This window comes from Microcaecilia unicolor, chromosome 1 (assembly GCF_901765095.1).
Source record: "Microcaecilia unicolor chromosome 1, aMicUni1.1, whole genome shotgun sequence".
Lineage (NCBI taxonomy): Eukaryota > Metazoa > Chordata > Amphibia > Gymnophiona > Siphonopidae > Microcaecilia > Microcaecilia unicolor.
The window spans coordinates 163,715,908-163,729,775 of record NC_044031.1 but is presented as its reverse complement, the minus strand read 5'-3'; the positions used below and the strand labels follow the sequence as shown (position 1 = coordinate 163,729,775).

General features: G+C 42.5%; 1 protein-coding gene across 7 annotated transcripts in view; it reads right to left on the bottom strand.

Moving 5' to 3' along the window:
* STK31 (serine/threonine kinase 31) overlaps positions 1-13,868 on the bottom strand; it is a 330,310-nt gene that overhangs the window by 229,539 nt on the left and 86,903 nt on the right. The gene's annotated exons all lie outside the window — the stretch shown is intronic.

The window sequence follows — 13,868 nt, the reverse complement described above, 5'->3', positions numbered from 1 at the left end:
GTATAAAATACATGAAAATATTTAAAATTTCTTTTCTTTACATTGAAGCAATTTGGAATGACTTGCCTAGATATCTTTATTTAAATGTCTATCTATCCTATCAGGAAGTATTTGAAAACTTGGCTATTTAAACATCTGGGTTAGACATTCTCTTTTGTTATTAAGTGGGGTTAATTTTTTTAAATTGTAAATTCAGTCTTTACTATGTAATCCGTATAGAACTTAACAGGTATATGCAGACTAGAAGTAAATAACGTAATGTAATGAAGGCAACTGGCAATCATTCCTGCTCCAGTTAAGCAACTAGATCACCAGGTCTCCTAAGGTAGGCCCAGTGTGGGCCTGGGAGTGGTGGAAGGGTTTTTTTTTTGTCAGGGGGGCTAAAGAATGGGTGGCGAGTTTCAATTTCAGCAAAACCCTGCCGAAGCCAAAATTCAGTTGGCCTCTACTGTCCTCGTCTTGATCCAAAAAGAACAATAGAATTAGTATCTATCACTCCTCTGAGCCTCCGCTGGAAATCTTGGGCCATTTTAGCAGGCAACAGCTCTGGCGCCTCACTGAATGTTCACCCTTCTGGCCTTCACCAGAGACCCATAGAACCTGACCCTAAAGCCCACCACCAGTACCTTTTGGATACAGTCAGCCAGGACTTGAACAAAATGAGGCCCCAACTCCACAAGAGGGAACCTGAATTTTAATCTCTGACCTCCACACACTGACCCTGCGGCTATGTCTGCTAAACAGGAATCATGAGACCTGTCACCAAAAAAGCCTCTTCTGTACCTGTTCCTAGCATTTCACCACCATGACTACTACTACTAAACATTTCTATAGCGCTACTAGATTTACGCAGCACTGTACAAATGAGCACGAAGAGACAGTCCCTGCTCAACAGAGCTTACAATCTAAATTGGACAGACAAACAGACAGCTATGGGTGGGGAAATTGCAGTGGTGGGGGTGATAAGTGAGGGTACTGAGTAAGAGAGTCATGATTAGGAGTCGAAAGCAATAGCAAAGAGGTGGGCTTTAAGCCTAGATTTACTACTACTACTACTACTACTATTTAGCATTTCTATAGCGCTACAAGGCGTACGCAGCGCTGCACAAACATAGAAGAAAGACAGTCCCTGCTCAAAGAGCTTACAATCTAATAGACAAAAAATAAATAAAGTAAGCAAATCAAATCAATTAATGTGAACGGGAAGAAAGAGAGGAGGGTAGGTGGAGGTGAGTGGTTACGAGTCAAAAGCAATGTTAAAGAGGTGGGCTTTCAGTCTAGATTTAAAGGTGGCCAAGGATGGGGCAAGACGTAGGGGCTCAGGAAGTTTATTCCAGGCGTAGGGTGCAGCGGGACAGAAGGCGCAAAGTCTGGAGTTGGCAGTAGTGGAGAAAGGAACAGATAAGAAGGATTTATCCATGGAGCGGAGTGCACGGGAAGGGGTGTAGGGAAGGACGAGTGTGGAGAGATACTGGGGAGCAGCAGAGTGAGTACATTTATAGGTTAGTAGAAGAAGTTTGAACAGGATGCGAAAACGGATAGGGAGCCAGTGAAGGGTCTTGAGGAGAGGGGTAGTATGAGTAAAGCAACCCTGGCGGAAGATGAGACGGGCAGCAGAGTTTTGAACCGACTGGAGAGGGGAGAGGTGACTAAGCGGGAGGCAAGCAAGAAGCAGATTGCAGTAGTCTAAACGAGAGGTGACAAGGGTGTGGATGAGGGTTTTGGTAGAGTGCTTGGAAAGAAAGGGGTGGATTTTACGGATGTTGTAAAGAAAGAAACGACAGGTCTTGGCAATCTGCTGGATATGAGCAGAGAAGGAGACAGAAGAGTCAAAGATGACCCCAAGGTTTCGAGCTGAGGAGACAGGGAGAATGAGAGAGCCATCAACAGAAATAGAAAACGGGGGGAGTGGGGAGGTGGGTTTGGGGGGGGAAAATGAGAAGCTCGGTTTTGGTCATATTTAATTTCAGGTGGTGTTGAGACATCCAGACAGCAATGTCAGACAAGCACGCTGAAACTTTGGTTTGGATGCAAGGTGAGATATCAGGGGTAGAAAGGTAGATTTGGGAGTCATCAGCATAGAGATGGTAGGAAAAGCCAAGGGATGAGATTAATGTACCAAGGGAAGAAGTGTACATAGAAAAGAGGAGGGGACCAAGAACAGAACCCTGAGGTACGCCGACAGGCAGAGGGATAGAAATAGAAGAGGATCCACCAGAGTGAACACTAAAGGTGTGGAGGGAGAGGTAGGAAGAGAACCAGGAAAGGACAGAGCCCTGGAATCCAAGTGAGGACAGGGTATCGAGAAGTATGCTGTGATCGACAGTGTCAAAAGCAGCGGAAAGATCAAGAAGAATGAGGATGGAATATTGACCTCTGGATTTAGCCAGTAATAGGTCATTGGAGACTTTAGTAAGCGCAGTTTCGGTTGAATGGAGAGGGCGAAAACCAGATTGTAGTGGGTCAAGAATAGCATGTGAGGAGAGAAAAATCAAGGCAGCGGCGGTGAACAGCACACTCAAGTAATTTGGAGAGAAAAGGAAGGAGGGAGATGGGTCGGTAATTAGAGGGACAAGTAGGGTCGAGTGAAGGCTTCTTAAGGAGAGGTGTGACCACAGCATGTTTAAAGGCAGCAGGGACAGTCGCAGTGGAAAGTGAGAGGTTGAGAATGTGACAGATAAAAGGAATAAGAGCAGGAGAGATGGCATTAAGAAGGTGGGTGGGAATGGGATCAGAGGAACAGGTGGTACATTTTGAGGAAGAAAGGAGAAGTGTAGTTTCCTCAATAGTAACTTCAGGAAAGGAGGAAAGGGAATGAGGGGAAGGAGAGAGAGGGGAACAGACTAGTGGAGGGAGAGGTGGTGAGGTAGAGAAACCAAGGTTTATCTTTTGAACCTTGTTGTGAAAGAATTCAGCAAGGGTCTGAGGAGATAATGAAGGGGGAGTTGGGGGAGGGGGCACCTTGAGGAGAGAGTTCAATGTGGTGAAGAGAAGTCGAGGATTAGAGTCAAGAGAGTTGGTCAGTTGGATATAATAATCCTGTTTGGCACGTAAAAGAACAGATTGGAAGGAGGTCAGCATGAACTTAAAGTGTAAGAAATCAGCAAGGGCCCGAGATTTCCGCCAGAGGCGTTCGGCGGAGCGGGTACAGGAACGTAGGTAGCGGATATTAGAAGTCAGCCAAGGTTGGGGTTTTGTACACCTTACAGGGCGGGTCATCAAAGGTGCAAGAGTGTCTAAGGCAGAGGATAGAGTATTGTTGTAAGAAGAAACAGCCTCGTTGACAGACGTGGATGGTGCCACAGTAGAGAGGAGGTTTGAAACATGGGAGGATAGAGATGAAGGGTCAATGTCGTGAAGATTCCTAGATAAATTAGATAGGATAAGACGGGACTGGGAGGGAGGAGATTTAAGTGTGAAAGTTATAAGATGGTGATCAGAGAGGGGAAGATCGGAGGCAAGGAAACTAGAGGGTGAACAGTTGGAGGAGAAGATGAGATCAAGACAGTGACCATTTTGATGAGTGGGGGAGGTGGAGCATAGTTGGAGATTAAAGGACGACGTTAAAGCGAGTAACTTGGAAATATAAGAGTTGGAAGGATCATTAGCAGGAATATTAAAGTCACCAAGGATGAGAGAGGGGGAGGAAGGATCATGGAAGAAGGCAAGCCAGGCATCAAAGTCACTGAGAAAGGATGAAAGGGACTTATCAGGGGGACGATAAATGACCGCTATTCGAAGAGGCAGAGGAGAGAAAAGGCGGATAGAGTGGACTTCAAAGGAGCAAAAACAGTGAGATTGAGGTGGAAGAAGGGGTTGAAATCTGGAGGAGGGAGAGAGAAGTAGTCCAACACCGCCCCCACGGCCAGCAGGGCGAGGAGTATGTGAAAATAGATAACCGCCATGGCACAGGGCTGCGACTGAAGCAGAGTCATCAGGGCAGAGCCAGGTTTCTGTTATGGCGAGCAGATGGAGGTGACGCGAGATAAAGAGGTCCTGGATATAGGGGAGTTTGTTACAGATAGAGCGGGCATTCCATAGGGCGCAAGAGAAGGGCAGAGAAGAGGAGGGGAGTAGAGGAATAGAGATGAGGTTAGAGAGGTCACGGTGAGATCTGTAGAGTTTGGATAATAGTTGGTGAGGAGGGCCAGGATTGGGATTGATGTCACCAGCTGAGAGTAAGAGAAGGAGTAAAAGAGAGCGGAGGAGAGTAGGAGAGGTGTGGCCACGAAGGCGTCGAAGGCGAGAGGTATTTAGGTGGAATGGGGAAGGCAAAATGGAGGGAAGAAAGAGACGGAGATTAAAAGCCAAGAGGGAGGAAGAGGGTAGGAGAGAAGGTGAGGTGATGAAGTCAATGGATGGGAAGTGAGTTCCTGTAGCGGAGAGAGGTAGGGGGTGAGGGAAAAGATTAGGAAGGGACAGAGCTAGGAAGAGAATGTGAATAGGGGCCATAAACGATTAAGGTACTTTAGCAACTGGAAAAAGATTAGATACAAAGAGAAAAATGCCCCATCACTTACTGTTGTGGACACAATCTTCCCAACTATGAACTTTACAACCTGTGCATTTGATGACGTTCCATCTAAATAGCTTAACCTTCCCCACCACAGACTGACTGCTTTACTTTTTCTTATGATCCAAAGCAGTCTCCAAACAGATGTTTTCTCACTAAAAGAAGTCTGCCATTGCTCAGCCAATTCTCAAAAATCCCAAGGCTGACCCATTTGTTCCCTCTAGTTATTGCCCAGTCTCAAATCTATGTTTTGTTTCTAAAATCTTGGAAAAAGTAGTATTCTGACAACTTTTTCAGCACATAGATCATTCAAACATTCTTCATTCTTATCAATCAGGCTTCCGCCCAGGACTGCCCAGGACTGAAACTATCCTAACCTCACTGTAAAACGATCTTCATCAATCTCTGGATTGCGGGACATTTGCGCTCTTGATCTAGTTAGACTTATCCACAACTTTTGATCTCATGGACCATTCCATTTTGCTCACCCGCAGATTAGTGGGCTCACATCTTCTCTCGCAGATTGGGTATCAGCGAATGAAATAACATATGACCTATCGTGTCTCTCACCCTCTCAAATATGGAGTGCCCCAGGGCTCATTCTTGGCTCCTCTCTTACTCAATATCTACCTCAACCTAATAACTATTATCATTCAAAAACTGGTATTGAAAGCATATTACTACGCCAACAACATTTTATTAATTCACCAAAGCTCTCAATCCAATATTTCCTCTCTTCAATCTAGTTTAGATAAAATCTCCTTTTGGCTTCTCCAAAACAAGCAAGCTAGTTTTCAGTTCTTCAAAGACCACCGCTTGCTGAATCACAGGTAATAGGACCACCCCATTACTTTCCCCTTCTCTGTAAGATACTCCACTGAACTAAACAGTTTAGATACCTGGGAATAACCATCGATAATGAATTATCATTTGGTCCACAAGTCGCAAGCCTTGCTAGATTCTGCTTCATCTCTCTGGAAAATTCCATGCTATTGGTTTCTTCCTTGATAAATTTCGCAAATGACTCTTCTTCACGCTACATTTCTATTTCTACTGCAACACCATCTATTCTGGTGTGACTCAGACATTCATCAACTACAAATACAGAACATAGCTTTACACTTTTTACCCGTGCTAAGAAATTCAGCTACATCACTCCTCTCTTCATTCAACACCACTGGCTCCCGATCAACTTCCGCATTCAGCATAAAATTCTTAACCTAATCCATAAAACACTGTCCTCAGGGATTCCCTCTTAACGGCAATAACCCTATATGCGCACCCTAAACTTCTCAGGTCCTTAAATAATCGGCGATTACATATCCCTTCACCATACACCACGAGATAAGAGAGTTTACCAATCTGCTTTCTAATGTGTTGCCCCGTCCCTATGGAATTCCCTTCCATCAGTGCTCCATCTCAAGTTGGCCTTCCCCAAGTTTAAGGCAGCCTTTAAATCTCATCTCTTCCAATTGGTTTTCGGTAACAATTTGTAAACTCCTTCTTTCTCCAAGTGGCAGCAGGCCATGTTCTGTTCTGGTTGTATGTGTAATATTAGGTACTAAATGTTTTTTGTTTTGGGGGAGGTTTTTTTTTACTGGTTATTAGCATTTTTTTTTAAAGTCTATGTATGATTGCTGCTGTTCTCTAATTTCTCCTGTCCTATTGACATCCTTTTTCTGTTTTCTTAATTTGATTTTAATGTAAACCACTATGATATACGAATTGTGGTATATCAAATAAAGCTTAACCATAACCAACCTGACTCTCCAGCCAACACCCTTGGGGCGTGACAGTATATAAACTGATTCAATGAAATTCAAGTGAACTGGCCTGCTACTAAAGCAAATAAGAACACTCATCAATTATTTCTAGACTGATTTGTAAATGTTTTATTTGGTAATTTATAGTTATTCTTGATTTTTATATATTTTTTAAATTGTACATTCTTCATATATTGGGAGGTTATCTTAATTGTTAACCGCTAGGCATCCTAACTGGAAAAATATAAATGAGGACAATAACAACAACAAAGTTTGCTAGAAGTTATGTAAAGACTGACCCGTGGCCTAAATATGAGGCCCACATTGCAAACAATGGTGAGGATGGTGGATGTGTTTGTTTTAACAGTTTGTACTGTTTTTAACAAGTGCTGCATTTCTGCAGAACCTTAACATTAGTTGAAACCTTCTATTCACAGTTTTTTCAAAGGACACCAGCTACCTGAAAGGTGCCACAGCTCAAGTCTTCGCTAAAACACTGCAAAGAAGGCTCATAGCCAGATATCAAGGCTCACCATGGATCCATATAATTTTCAACATCGAGACTTTTTCCTTATCAAGCTACCTGGAACTGAATAACTGCTGCAGGCTCATGTACTACAAGAATCACTGGTCTACAATTGAAGTGAAATTTTATAAGACAACCTTAAAGCTTTACAGCTTGTTTTTATGCCTGTGCCGGAAAAGAACTTAAATTCTATTTTTGTTTTTAGGACTTTATTCTTTTCTTTAGCACAAGTTTCATTCTGTGAGTATTATTGGCATGACTACTAAGTCTGTGGAAAATTGAAGAAACAGCGAAAGGCCAGATGAAAGAAATGTGTGTATTAACTGGACATATTCATCTTGTTTTGAATCTTATGTCTGTTCCATATTTTTGTGCTCTTTTCAAGAGACTCTCTCTCTGTTCTCCTTGCTACCCAACTGAAGTGAGACCTGGCACAAGTGCAGTGAAGAAAATGAAGTTCACCTACTGATAAAGAGAAGGGGGCCATGGCTACTGCAACAGATGCTACCTCATGACAAACTCAACCACTTTCCATATCCAGAGGTGAAAATGTATGGATTAGAGAGTGGAATGCTGAACGTGAGCATAAAAGATTCTAGCATGGTCAATCCGGTCCCAACACCTCTACTTGAGAGTATAGCCTGAAAATGTTCAAAATAACCCAGTCTGCGCTGGTCAAGCCCTTTTTAGAGGAGCATGTGGACAGTAGTCTTTCCTTGGAGAGATAGGTTTTACTGAATTCTTCCCTTAGATGTGACAGGATGAGGCCTTAAAGCATACTTGAATATACCAAAGTAGGACTGACATTGAACTTCGTCAGCCCCTTGACCAACTGGGCTAAGAAAGTGAAGTCAGATACTCTGTTGCAGATTGGTGTTTCATTTGTTTTCTAGTAAAAATAACTATAACCATTATTACTATAATTGTTGATACAATACTTACTATAGTATATCTCCAATTCTTATTTGCATTGATTGTATCCCTTCTCCCAGAAAGGGAAGCTACTGAAAATTTGTGGGTTCTATTAGCTCAGCCTTGAACATTTCTGATTTCTAACTAATAAGTACCCTTGTCTGCTAGTAGCACTCTAGCCACTTGTTTTATAGGTGTGCCGTCCTGTTTCTGTGCACTCAAAGGTGCAACTAACTTTTATGCTCTGATGGATTGCAAAAACCTCTCTCCTCTTCTGTGCTCCACTATCTAGGTGAAGTTCATACCCCTAACCCTTCTCTTCTCTTATTACGGCTTGGTAATTGATTAGTTTATTCTCAGGGCTAACCATGGGTATAAGGAATATCAGGGAATGTGTTTTAACTTGACTGATAACTGTGTTTTAATTTAACAAAATTGAAAATCCCAGCGAAATTTATCCTTGAGCATTCAACACTCCAATACAGAGGACAACTGGCTGGCTCACTAGCTAGTTACCAAATATCAGACTGCTCCGTACAATGACAACCACCATATTTGGAATAGTTATGGCCCAGATCATTAACTGTTGTTGCTCTATGTAGCAGATGACTGGAGACCTATTGTCCAAGCCTAGTGTTAAAATGCTAGTACAACAGATCATGACAAGAGGATCACACACTCCTTCCCAAATTGAATTAGGCTGCTTGGCACAAATTTATGATCACATATGTGATCAAAGGGGGGGGGGGGGTGGGAGGTGATGATATTGAGAACAATTATGAGAATGGTGCCTCTCAGTCCAGAAGGGAGTATTAGGAGTTAAAAGTTAGAATGGATAATAAGATGGAACACTGAACAAATAGGTTAAGCCTGTTTTGTAACTAAATGTCCTGTCCAGATGCTGGAAGTTGTCACTAAGGACAAGCATGTCTTGTGAAAGAATAGGGAACCAAGAATGATATACACCCTCAACCTACATATCCCCAGACCCCTGAGCACGCAGATGTGCCTGAAAAATAATGTGCACTAGCTGCAAAGAGAGTTCCTTACTCTAAAATAGCCAGATTCTTTACTGGAATTGCTCACTGTTGTTGAACTTTGCTGGAATCCCCACTGACCCGCTAGTGATAGCAGAATAACCTGAACAAATGATTATGCATAGCTTGTGTTTTATGATTTACGATGTAAAACTACCGACCTGTTAACCTATGACTTAATGCTTTGCTAATAAAAAGGGGAAATGTGACTAAGTGATGTTAGACAGTCCTGGTAAAGAATCACGGTAAACCTGTGACTCTCTCCATAAGGCCTTTGCTATATACCGACTATAACCTTTATGAGTCCCCCCCCCCCCCCCCCCCCCCCCCCCCGGCCTCTCTAGGAGAAAAGAGACAGGTAGATAATCTGCCCATCTTATCTAAACAGGACACTGCTGGGGAACCATCTGACTCCAAGGAGGTGCTCCTCTAGCAACAAGGTCTTGTACCCTAAGCTGAGGATGACTCTGGCCACCCCCCTTGAGGCTCTGAGTCCACTCTATATCTATTCAGACTGCATCTCTTCCAGACCTTCCCCATGCTGCTCGGCTCTATGAAAAGAGGCCTACTGCACACAGTTAGTGATGTGCAACCGCTGTGGTCTCAGGACTAAAGAGCTGACCACGTCACCATGAGTGCAACCCTCAGGAACCCAGAGCAATCCTACCATCAAGACTTCTCCCCCTGCTGCAAACTGCCTTGCAGGAGACAAGTAGAATAAGATTGAGGAGAATTTACTAGCAGCGGGAAATGTGACACTGTGGCTTGCCTGAGCCACCTTATCCCCTGAGCCTTCAGCTATCCTCTACTGATGCAGCTGCCATAACCACTGACTACCCTGCAGATTTCTACTAGCAACACTTTCTTCCATCACAAGCTGAACTTAGCTGCCACTTGCCACAGCACTAGCCACATGCAGATGCTGGCGCACAACCCTCAAAGTTCAGGACTCCCAGCCCAATCTAAGATCACTCCCCTAGCTGTCCCTGGTTGGAACCCTAGAGCTCCTGCAAGCATTTCTGATGCCTGCTGTTAAACTTCCCCCAGCAGCCTTTTGTTTTGTTGTTTTAATACTTGCCCCAACTGGGGGAGGGGTAGGAAAATAAAACAGGCAGCCACAAGACAAAACAGTGCACCCACTCAACCCCTCCTCAACACTTACTACCCCACCTTCCAGCCAGGATCCTAGGACCACTCACTGCCAGGTAACCAGTCCACTAGAGGACTACTCCAGCCATGACCCAGGGGCCACAAATTCCTCCAAGGCTCAGGATAAGGTCCTTGAGAGCCACTGCCTTGGACATGATCCACAGTGCCTTAACCAAATCTCTGGGAATCAGATGAAAACTGCCGTTCTACCAAACCAATCTGCAAACATCTGCTGGAAGCAGAGAATACTGGGGATATACAGGATCCCACCAATCCTTATAGTGCTGGTGATGTCACTGACCTTCAATGTTCATTGTCTCCATCTGCTGGTTGGGAAGCACAACCCACTGGTCTGAACAGTGAAACTTCTTAATCTAAATATACTGGAACAGAATGATCTTATGCAAAAGAAAAATGTTGATTTGATTTCTCTTACTAGCAATCTGGATGGCAACTATGCAGTTTCAGGTGAATAGCAATCCTCATTTGCCAACCAGTTCCACTAAAATATGTGCTAGAAGAGAGATCATTGCATATGTGCATGACAACAGAAGAATTCAACCAAACCTGGAGACCAAAGCAAGAAGTCAATTCACAAAAGCATATCAGACACAAAAAATGAGTGTTGGAATATCAGCATTTTGTTCTGTTTTCTGCATGAGGCACACCTTTTCAAAGTGACTTCAAAAGAGTTTTGGAGGTGTAAAACTTCAAGTATAGTCAATTACTTGCAAAAATGTAAATGCCTCATTAATGAGCTGCTACGATGCAAATATTTTCAAAGCACTTAGACTTACAAAGTTCAATAGTAACCTATGGATAGTAACCTACAGAACTTTGTAAGTCTAAGTGTTTCGAAAATGAGCCCCAAAGTCATGCAAACGAAAGCATACTTTTGCAAAAATGTGTGTCAAAGTGATTAGATCTTAAACAAGCAAAACAGCTCTTCTGGGGGAGGCGGCACCCAACCTCTCAGTCCCATGCAGAGTCAAAATGCCAAACATATGCTCCCTCTGCCAAGCCCCACTCCCTTAATAGCAAAACTCCAGCTCCACTGTTACCTACCCCCAGCATACCCTACAAGGGGGCAGGAGTATATAGGGATCACTCCTGCCCCTTAACGGAATAACTTTTGAGATAATCAGGAGCAGACCACAAAGAGGACAGATTTTGACTTTTAAGGGAGATGGGGACATTTTCTATACATTTAGCCTCAGCCAAAATATGGGGGGAGGGAGTCTTCAGGAACGTGGCAGTTTTATACCCTACCCTAACAAACATAGTTTATATGTTATATCATTTAAACAAAAACAAAGACCTGTTATGACTCACTATTGGATTTAGACTGTAGTCTTTTACATTTTTGATTTTCAGGTTACAAAAATATTTGTTTACAGTAGTCACTTATTACATCCAAATTTTTTTTCACACATCCAACAGCTCATGAAAATATGGGATGCCTATAGGAACAAAGTAAGAATAAAATCTCACAGAAATAAAGATGTACATAAATTTGCATTAAAAATGTAAAACTCGCCACCAAATATGTTTTACATGCCACTGAACACAACACAGTCCACTGTAGTGGAAGAATACCAAGGTCCCACGAAGAATGCAAGAGGTAGAGAACAGTGGGAAATGGACAATACATTCCAAAGGATAAACCAGAAGAGTTTCAAAGGTGCAAACACACAGTTTACTGATGAATAAGGACTCAGCACAGTGCTGTGTTTCGGCATACATTTACAAAATTATAAGCTAATATAAAAATTAATATCAGAATATTACACTAAAAGATGGCAAATATGTCCACAGGTATAATCATCTAAAAAAGAGGCACAATTATATAAATGTATAAAAAGGACAACCATGTATATATACTTAGATGTTAACATCTTAAAAATATGATTGTATAAATGTATAACATATAAACAAAATTAGCTGAAATTCAAAGACCCTCAAAGGATTAAATAAATATGGGTACAAAAACCCAAAGATTATATAAAATCGGATAGTGCATAAAATAAATAATTTAAGTACTACAGGCAGCAGTAGACACAGACAGAACCAACCGCAAATCTTTACCTCATGAATAAAGCATCTAATAGTTCAAGTATGACAATGAATGCCAAGAATATGGGGGGGGGGGGGGAAAGATATATGGAGGACAATCTAATCAGAAAATAGTCTATATAGATAAGTTATTTAAACTGTTCATTTTGGTTGTGTGGACTATTTTCTGATTATATTCTCCTCCATGTGTCTCTTTAGACCATTTTTTCTCATACATTCACTGTCATACTTGGACCATCTGATGTTTTAATCATGAGATAAAGTTTTTCAAGGTTTGTTTTGTCTATGTGTCTGTCTTGACTGTACTACTAGAACTATTTTATGCACTATCTGATTTTATATAATCTTTGGGTTTTTGCACCCATACTGCAGCAGGACATGTTTATCCATTCCTACCCTAGCTGAAATAACATTTAACCATCTCTCTGACCTCAAGTTCAACTTTCTTTAAATCAATCACCTACTTTCTAACTCTTCCTACTTTTTTACCTACCTATATGTTACATCGTTGCTTTACCCTTCACTACCAATTACCGTATTTTTTGGACTATAGACGCACTTTTTCCCCCCCCAAATTTGGGAGGAAAATGGGGGGTGCGTCTTATAGTCCGAAGGTAGAGATTTAGCAGGCCACCAGCCCTCCCTCCCTCCGAGTTCGGGATCGCCCTCCCTAGGGTTACCTCCCCTCCCCCCCCCCCGGCTCTGTCACCACCTCTCCCCTTACTCACGCTATCTTCCCTGGTGGTCTAGTGACGTCGGGGCAGGAAAGAGCCCCCTCTTTCCTGCTCAGTGCGCTGCTCTGCATCCTCCTGTATGCTGCCTGTGACGGTCTCGGCGAGATTCAAAATGGCCACCGAGAATTGAAGTCTCGCGAGGCCAGTTCCATTTTCGGCGGCCATTTTGAATCTCGCAAAGACCGTCACAGGCAGCATACAGGAGGATGCAGAGCAGCGCGCTGGGCAGGAAAGAGGGGGCTCTTTCCTGCCTCGACGTCACTAGACCACCAGGGAAGATCGCGTAAGGGGAGAGGTGGTGACAGAGCCAGGGGGAGGGGAGGTAACAATAGGGAGGGCGATCCCGAACTTGGAGGGAGGGATTTGGACAAGACGCACCGGAGCACCTAGGTTTTAGAGGAGGGAAAAAGTGCGTCTTATAGTCCGAAATTTTTTTTTCCTATTTCCCTCCTCTAAAACCTAGGTGCGTCTTATGGTCTGGTGCGTCTTACAGTCCGAAAAATACGGTATAATGCTCTATTACGTATTGTGTTCATATTGTAAATAGTATACCATGCCATATTTTGTATTGTTTTAATATTTTTACCTCTGTAATTGTCTCTTGCTTATGTCTGATCTATTCTTACTGTACACCGCCTTGAGTGAATGCCTTCAAAAAGGCAGTAAATAAATCCTAATAAAATAAATACATTTAGACCTTTGAGGGTCTTTCAGGTTTAAATGTTAACTATTTTTGTTTGTATGTTATATATTTTATACAATCATTTTTTAAGATGTCAATCTTAATATATACATTTTTCCTTTTTATACATTTATATAAATGTATCTTTTATATATTTATATAAATGTATCTTTTATATATTTATACCTGTGGACATATTCACCATCTTTTAGTAAAATATTCTTATATTAATTTTCATATCAGCTTATAATTTTTTTAAGTGTTATATGTTTTTGTTTGTATGCTTTTTTAGACTCCGCAGGCATGTTGGCCAAAACACAGAACTGTGCCAAGTCCTTATTCATCAATAAACTATTTTTACACCCTTGAAACTCTTCTGGTTTGCCCTTTGGAATCCATTGTACATTTCCCCAGGGGCGTATCTGTAATGGGGCCAACGGGTGCCTGGCCCCCCTGCATTTGGCCCTGGCCCCCGCTAC